The 7,077-nt window shown below is 33.9% G+C and overlaps 1 long non-coding RNA gene across 1 annotated transcript; it reads right to left on the bottom strand.

Annotated features, from left to right (window-relative positions):
- Nucleotides 1-796: 796 nt before the first annotated feature.
- Nucleotides 797-2,506, bottom strand: LOC105442059. The gene is made up of 3 exons (XR_004063770.1): nt 2,146-2,506; nt 1,691-1,768; nt 797-1,142 (listed from the first exon to the last, which is right to left on the bottom strand). It is a non-coding gene; the product is annotated as an uncharacterized LOC105442059 (long non-coding RNA).
- Nucleotides 2,507-7,077: the final 4,571 nt, after the last annotated feature.

Below are 7,077 nucleotides of genomic sequence, written 5' to 3'. Positions count from 1 at the left end.
CCAATTTTAAACAAACCAATGTGTTCAGTAACTCGAGTATAACATGATTTCATTTTAACAAGGAAATTGGCTTGGTCCCGAGCACCTCGTTATAATGGCAGTGGACTGTAACAAACAAAAAGAATAAAAGGGAACGTGTCAAATAAAATACATGTACTTTATTTTCGAGAGGTAAACACAATGACATGAGTTTAGTATAGTATGTGTGTTCATGTAAGCAAATAAATAAAAGAACTTAACTGATATTTACCATCCTAGGTTAAGTACTGTAGTGTACATGTTGTAGTAATAGAGTTGTTCATGGTTTGCTATGATTATACTCTAAAAAAAAAAAACAAGACAAATGCGACTGCGTCTCCTATATGCCTCCGCCTTAAAAAAATATCATCCACCTAGAATGTAGCTTTCTATTTTTGTTCAAATAAAGTATTCAGGTGAGTTTCAGGACTATTACTGAGCCGATGTGGATATGCCAGGCGATCACAAGCTCTCTCCCTCACTAGTAACCAAATAAAGCAGTATTCTTGACATGAGAGTGTTGTTTTCTGTCTCTTTTATTACAATTTAATTGCAAAGTGCTCTTAATAATGTAATAACATTTTCAAACCTCAAGAAAATCATGACAAGTAAAAAAAAAATTCTCGTTATTTACAAAGATAACAAAATAAAATAAATCATAAAACAGATTTTTCAACAATGCATGCATGCTGTATTGTACAGTTGACATGTTACATAATTTTCTCAATCTCAATTGAACTGTCAAAATCTTAATACAATCATCATAATCTAGAAACACTTACTACAAAATCAATGACATGTCATGTCATTGAGATATATATAAACAAGAAAATGACAGACTTACATGCTACTATTTTCAAATAGTTTTACAAAGTATACCATCATTACCATGTATCATAAGTAATGGTCTTATGGTCCTTTATCTTCACAATATGCAGGCACTCATTGTGTACACATACATGTTGTACTTGCCTATGAATCTCAATGATTAGACATAAGAATTACATAATAAAATGGAAACAAATACTAATGTAAAGGATACAGATGTTGGTCATGCTGTTCACAGGCATCGAATGGTGATTGTACGTTACATGTACATTGTAGCTTGATTAGTTTCAATTGATCTGTAAAGATATAAATGAAATGTGAGTTAGGGGTTAGAATAATCATGCATTGGTACATTTATGAACATGCAATTAATACTTAGTACAAGTATTTATGTATTTCATAATGAAAAATTCAAAGGCACAGAACATGTGTGTACAAAAGTATGATAGCAAAAAAGATGCCAGGCTGACGACGAACGGATGGTGAAACAACGGAGTCATCAAAGAGCTGTCAAGGTGCATGAAATGTAAACCACTCAGGTAGGCAATTAATTAGAGTTATTTTATTCTTAGATATATTGGGTGAACATACATAAAATAAAACATAAAACACAGAAAAGAAAATAGTAAAGGAACAATTTGTTGAAGAAAAAAATAAAAAGGAAAGAGAAAAATAATGTAGATCTAGGTAGAACTTGTGCCACCTGCAAATTATTGTTCTAGCATAATGATGAGGTAAACTACTCTAATATTTTGATGTCAGATCTTAACTAACAAACATGAAATAAATAAACCCAAAAAAATTATCAACAATAGATTTAGATTTCTACTTAGTAAGGACATACCTCGCAGACACACTCTCGGACTTGGAAGACTTGCTCTTCTTCTTGCGTGGTGCTTTAGCAGGTTGTGTTTTCTGATTCCTAGAAAAATAATTTGAGATACAATTTAGCCTAAAACCACATCAAAACATTATATCATGCAAGGCAAAATAATTGACAGACGTTGTAATGGTACAAAATCTGAAATTTTTTACGTGGATTTATTGTAATCACGTTTGTTTACATTCACTCATTCACTAACAGACACTACACTGCACTTGGAGATTCACTACACTACACTAAGAAGTTGTGTAGTCTACAAGTAACCTCAACACTAGTAGGCCCCCTACATGGGAATATTGATACGTAAAATAACATTCTATAGGCCTATTATGTCTATGAAGTAGCATTATATTCAACAACAGACACAATAAAAATATATATATCATAATATAATTAAGTTTCAGAAATAAACGTACCTTTTCAGCTGTTTTCTGGGGCCAGTTCCGCTCGTCGATGGTCCGTAATTCGACAACAAACTCGTTTCTCTACGAGTGGGACTAGTAATATTTTGAACATTTGTCGGGCTCATTTTCTTGGGAAGAATCACTAAAATGGGATAAGGAGGCATCGGAGTATGAGGAGTCACTATCTCTTGATGAAATTTCATCGCTAGAATAATTGCTGGAAGACATTTTGGTGTGATTTGGAGACGTTTGATGAACGAAAATCAGCAAAAGTCCGATGCGCACAGCAGTGCCAGTGGGGAAAAAAAAATAACGGGTAATTTTCAAATTACGTACTTGCGTACTGTCCTCTACGTTGAAACTTTGTGCACACATAGAAGTTTAGAACGGGAATATCTCGATCGAATGCTTTTTTTTTCTATTAATAAAGGAGATTTTTTTTGGTTGAAATTTCTATGTGTACATTTTCTTTTTACACATGGTTTATGTATGGTTATCTTTGAGTTCACTAGTCACTACTATAGTTTGTAAATAAAATCAAGAATATTAATAAAGGAACAAAATTGAAATTTCGTACATTTTCTTTTTACACATTGTTTATTTATGGTCATCTTTGATCTCACTATTCAATATGTGACCCCACAGCTAAAAACAACCAATAAGTCGCAAAATGAACAACAGAGATAATGGCAGGAGAAGCGGGCTTTTTGAATAGGATGCCAGTCATAAACAATGAAAATATGCAAGTTTAGAAATTAGACAAAAAATAGTTTACAAATTTGTATCATGTCATAAAAAATTTAAGTGCAAAAAATAGGAAGAAAATAGTACTCGCAAATAGGTAAAAAGAAGTCTGAAAAAGATAAAGGTGAAAAAATAGGGGAAAAATTGTCTGAAAAAGATTAAGGTGAAAAAATAGGGAAAAAATAGTCTGAAAAAGATTAAGATGAAAAAATAGGGAAAAAATAGTCCTATTTTTTTTGAGAAAATAGGCAAAAAATAGTCTGAAAAAGATGAAGGTGAAAAAATAGGGAAAAAATAGTTTGGTACTCGAGAATAGGAAAAAATAGAACTATTTTTTTTCTATTTTCTTTTAAAAAAATAGGAATAAAATAGTCCACAAAAGTTGAAGGTAAAAAAAATGGGGGGAAAATAGTTTGTGCTTGAAAATAGGAAAAAAATAGGACTATTTTTTTCCTGTTTTCTTATAGGAAATAGGAAAAAAATAGTCTGAAAAAAAATATAGGTGAAAAAAATAGGGAAAAAATAGTTTGTACTTGAAAATAGGAAAAAAATAGGACTATTTTTTTCCTGTTTTTTTATAGGAAATAGGAAAAAAATAGTCTGAAAAAAAATATAGGTGAAAAAAATAGGGAAAAAATAGTTTGTGCTTGAAAATAGGAAAAAAATAGCCCTATTTTTTTCCTATTTTCTTGAAGGAAATAGGGAAAAAATAGTCTGCATTTCCAGAAAATAGGGAAAAAATAGGAAAAAAATAGGGAAAAAATATATTTTCGCAACACACAAAACTACTAGGGTCAGGCTGGGCTGGTGGCGCATATTTTTTTTTACACAACTTTTAGCCATTTTCGTGAAAAAATTCCAAGAAGTGCTCTGGTGAAAGAGTCTAAGTCGTCAGCGCACTATGTGCAAGCCAAGCAAGTACACCCATGACAGGGAAGGAAATTATAGAAAGGGGAAAACAAGGATAGTGGAGAGGTTATGGAGAAGGAAAAACAAGGAAATACATAAGGAAAGAGAAGAGGATAAGTCAAAGAAAGAACATAGCAATGCATGATTGAAGAGCTAAGATGATTAAAGATCTAGACTAAGGAAAAACCGTAGGGAAATACATATAAAGAAGGAGAAAGGGAATCTATCAGATTAAAACAAAAAAATAGATGACGAAGGAGAAAAGGATAGATTGAAGGAGAAACAAAGAAATACATAAAACAAAAGAGAAAAGGTTAGAATAAAGGAGAACAAAAGAAATACAAAACGAAGGAGAACTGGGGATAGATTGAAGGAAAAATAAAATATAACGAATGAGAAAAAGGATAGATTGAAGAAGAAAAAAATACATGACAAAAGAGAAGAGGATAGATTGAAGAGGAACACAGAAATACATAATGAAAGAGAATAGAGGATAGATTTAACCCGACACAAATAACGAGTATACATGTACACACGTACAGATCCTCCAACAAACTGCTAAGGGTAATACTAGACTCTGTCTCTAGTCGTTTGCACAGTATATTTGACTGAAGTGGCTAAACAGTCGTGTAAAAAAAAATATGCGCGGGCTGGTGAGCATAATTATGAGTCTGTTGATAACGCCATCTTCGACGGCTTGGATCAAGTGTGGGGAAATTATAAAGGACCGTGCAGATTCTGGACTACAAGCATCACCGCCTGGCTGCCGCCACTAAAACTTTAAGCATCTCCGTACGGCGACCGCCAGCTGGAAACTTTAAAATTGCAACTGTAACGACCTATTTTTGGCGGCAGCCTGGCTGAGCCAATTATAGACGTGCCGCCAGGCGGGGGGTGGATGGGCCGATTAAAGATTACGGGGTAAAAGTCAGATCCCAGCCTGGCGCAAGCCGGCTGGGCTAATAAGTGAAAATTAATTGCCCCAGCCAGGATCCGGGCGGAATTGCAGCCTCGATCCGCCAATACGTGAGGCGGGAGCCAGCTGGTATCGATATTTTTGACGCCTCGCCTAAATAACATTTCATACAAAAATTACGCAGTTTTTTCATCAACCTTCACCAATGTTACCAAGTCTTTTAAGAGCTGTAATTTTGTCTTTGCATCTATTTTTAGTATCATTAGTTTCATTACCATAATTATCATCATCATTATCTATTATAATAATAATAATAATAATTTTTCTCTGAATATTTCAGTTTCTACCCAAATAATCACTTAGTCTATTTTCTTAAAATTGAGTAATTTACATATTGTATTTTCATCTTTTCAGCATGCTCATCTCCTCCGGTGGATTGTAAATTCGGCGGGTCGTTCTACAATTTCAGCACTGCCAAGATGAATCATGCTTCCGCGGTTTCAGCTTGTTCCCAATACGGATCCCATCTGGTCTTCATCGAGTCGCTAGAGGAACAGGATTTCATCGTAGGGCGTGCTAGTGGGGACTACTGGATCGGGCTGACCGGCTTAAGTCTCAGTGAGGCTAGGTGGCTAGACGGATCAAGTCTTACATACACCAATTTTACCCAAGGGTCGTTTGACGAGGAAGTAAACTGTTTTCGAATTTACGTTCATGTTCGTAGTTCGCATAAGAAACTTCAATATAGTTGGCAGGATAGGTTGTGCTCCATACAATTTAGATTCATATGCGAGAAAGAAGTGGGGATATAAAAATTGGATTTGTTTATTCCAATTTTTCATACCACCTGGTTGCACCACTGATTGCATCTGAACACCTAAATGGGGATTGGTTGGGGGCTAGAGAATACCCCCTCCCCCCCCCCCGAAAGAAAAAAAATCGGGTTTTCGTTCTTTTGTCATTGTTTCTATAAGTGTATCGGAGCTTTAGGAATGTTCAAGTTTGTGGTTTTTGTCATTCCATGCACTCATTTTCACACGAAGAGCTCTGCAAAGATTGTTAAAGAGGTGTTAATTTATGATGTTTAAAAGACGGAGCTCTTTACATCTTTACATTCAATAAATTTATAAATAATGATATTGATGATTAGAAGTAGTGGCGGTTTCTACTTTTGTGTTTTATAGAATCTCATTTTTATTACCAAGAGACTTTGTTCAAACTCCATTGTATAATAATAGTTAGAAATGATAAAACGTCAACAATATTTGATTACAACATAAAAGTGCAGTTTGTGTAGTAGAGTATTTATAGGGTCTTTGATACAAATATACAATCCAGTATACATATACTTACTTATACATGTACATGTAAATACACATACACATACATATACATATACATAATTATGCATACATATGAATATACAAATCTGTCTGGGGTCTTGTGTAATGAGCTTATACTTCAGATACGAATAGAACTAGTGAATAACGAAAACAAAAAATGTAACGTCAATGTGTCAGAATACACGGCAACTTATGACATTATTTACTTGTTTTAAGTTTCAAGTTTATCTTATTTTATGTTTCACAATCATTACCTTTAAAAAAATCGAATAAAATGAATGAATGCATTCCTTCATTGAAAACTACAAACAATACATGACATCATGTCATATAAGTAATTCAAGACAAGGCAAAAGATTTTTTAAAAGACAAAAGTCAATATTTTATTTCCCAAACTTGTAGTGTGAAATATAAGATAATTAAAAATTAGTTTCATTACCATAATTATCATCATCATTATCTATTATAATAATAATAATAATTTTTCTCTGAATATTTCAGTTTCTACCCAAATAATCACTTAGTCTACTTTCTTAAAATTGAGTAATTTACATGTTGTATTTTCATCTTTTCAGCATGCTCATCTCCTCCGGTGGATTGTAAATTCGGCGGGTCGTTCTACAATTTCAGCACTGCCAAGATGAATCATGCTTCCGCAGTTTCAGCTTGTTCCCAATACGGATCCCATCTGGTCTTCATCGAGTCGCTAGAGGAACAGCGTTTCATCGTAGGGCGTGCAAGTGGGGACTACTGGATCGGGCTGACCGGCTTAAGTCTCAGTGAGGCAAGGTGGCTAGACAGATCAAGTCTTATATATAACAATTTTACCCAAGGGTCGTTTGACGAGAATGTAAACTGTTTTCGAATTTACGTTCATGGGCATGAGAACCTTCAATATAGTTGGCAGGATAGGTTGTGCTACTTCTACTTTTGTGTTTTATAGAATCTCATTTTTATTACCAAGAGACGTTGTTCAAACTTCATTGTATAATATTAGGTAGTGCTTTATAAAATGATGAAACGTCAAAGATA

This window comes from Strongylocentrotus purpuratus, unplaced genomic scaffold (assembly GCF_000002235.5).
Source record: "Strongylocentrotus purpuratus isolate Spur 01 unplaced genomic scaffold, Spur_5.0 spur5_scaffold_13, whole genome shotgun sequence".
Taxonomy (NCBI): Eukaryota; Metazoa; Echinodermata; class Echinoidea; order Camarodonta; family Strongylocentrotidae; genus Strongylocentrotus; species Strongylocentrotus purpuratus.
The sequence above is the reverse complement of the archived record's forward strand: the minus strand, read 5'-3'. Positions and strand labels throughout refer to the sequence as shown.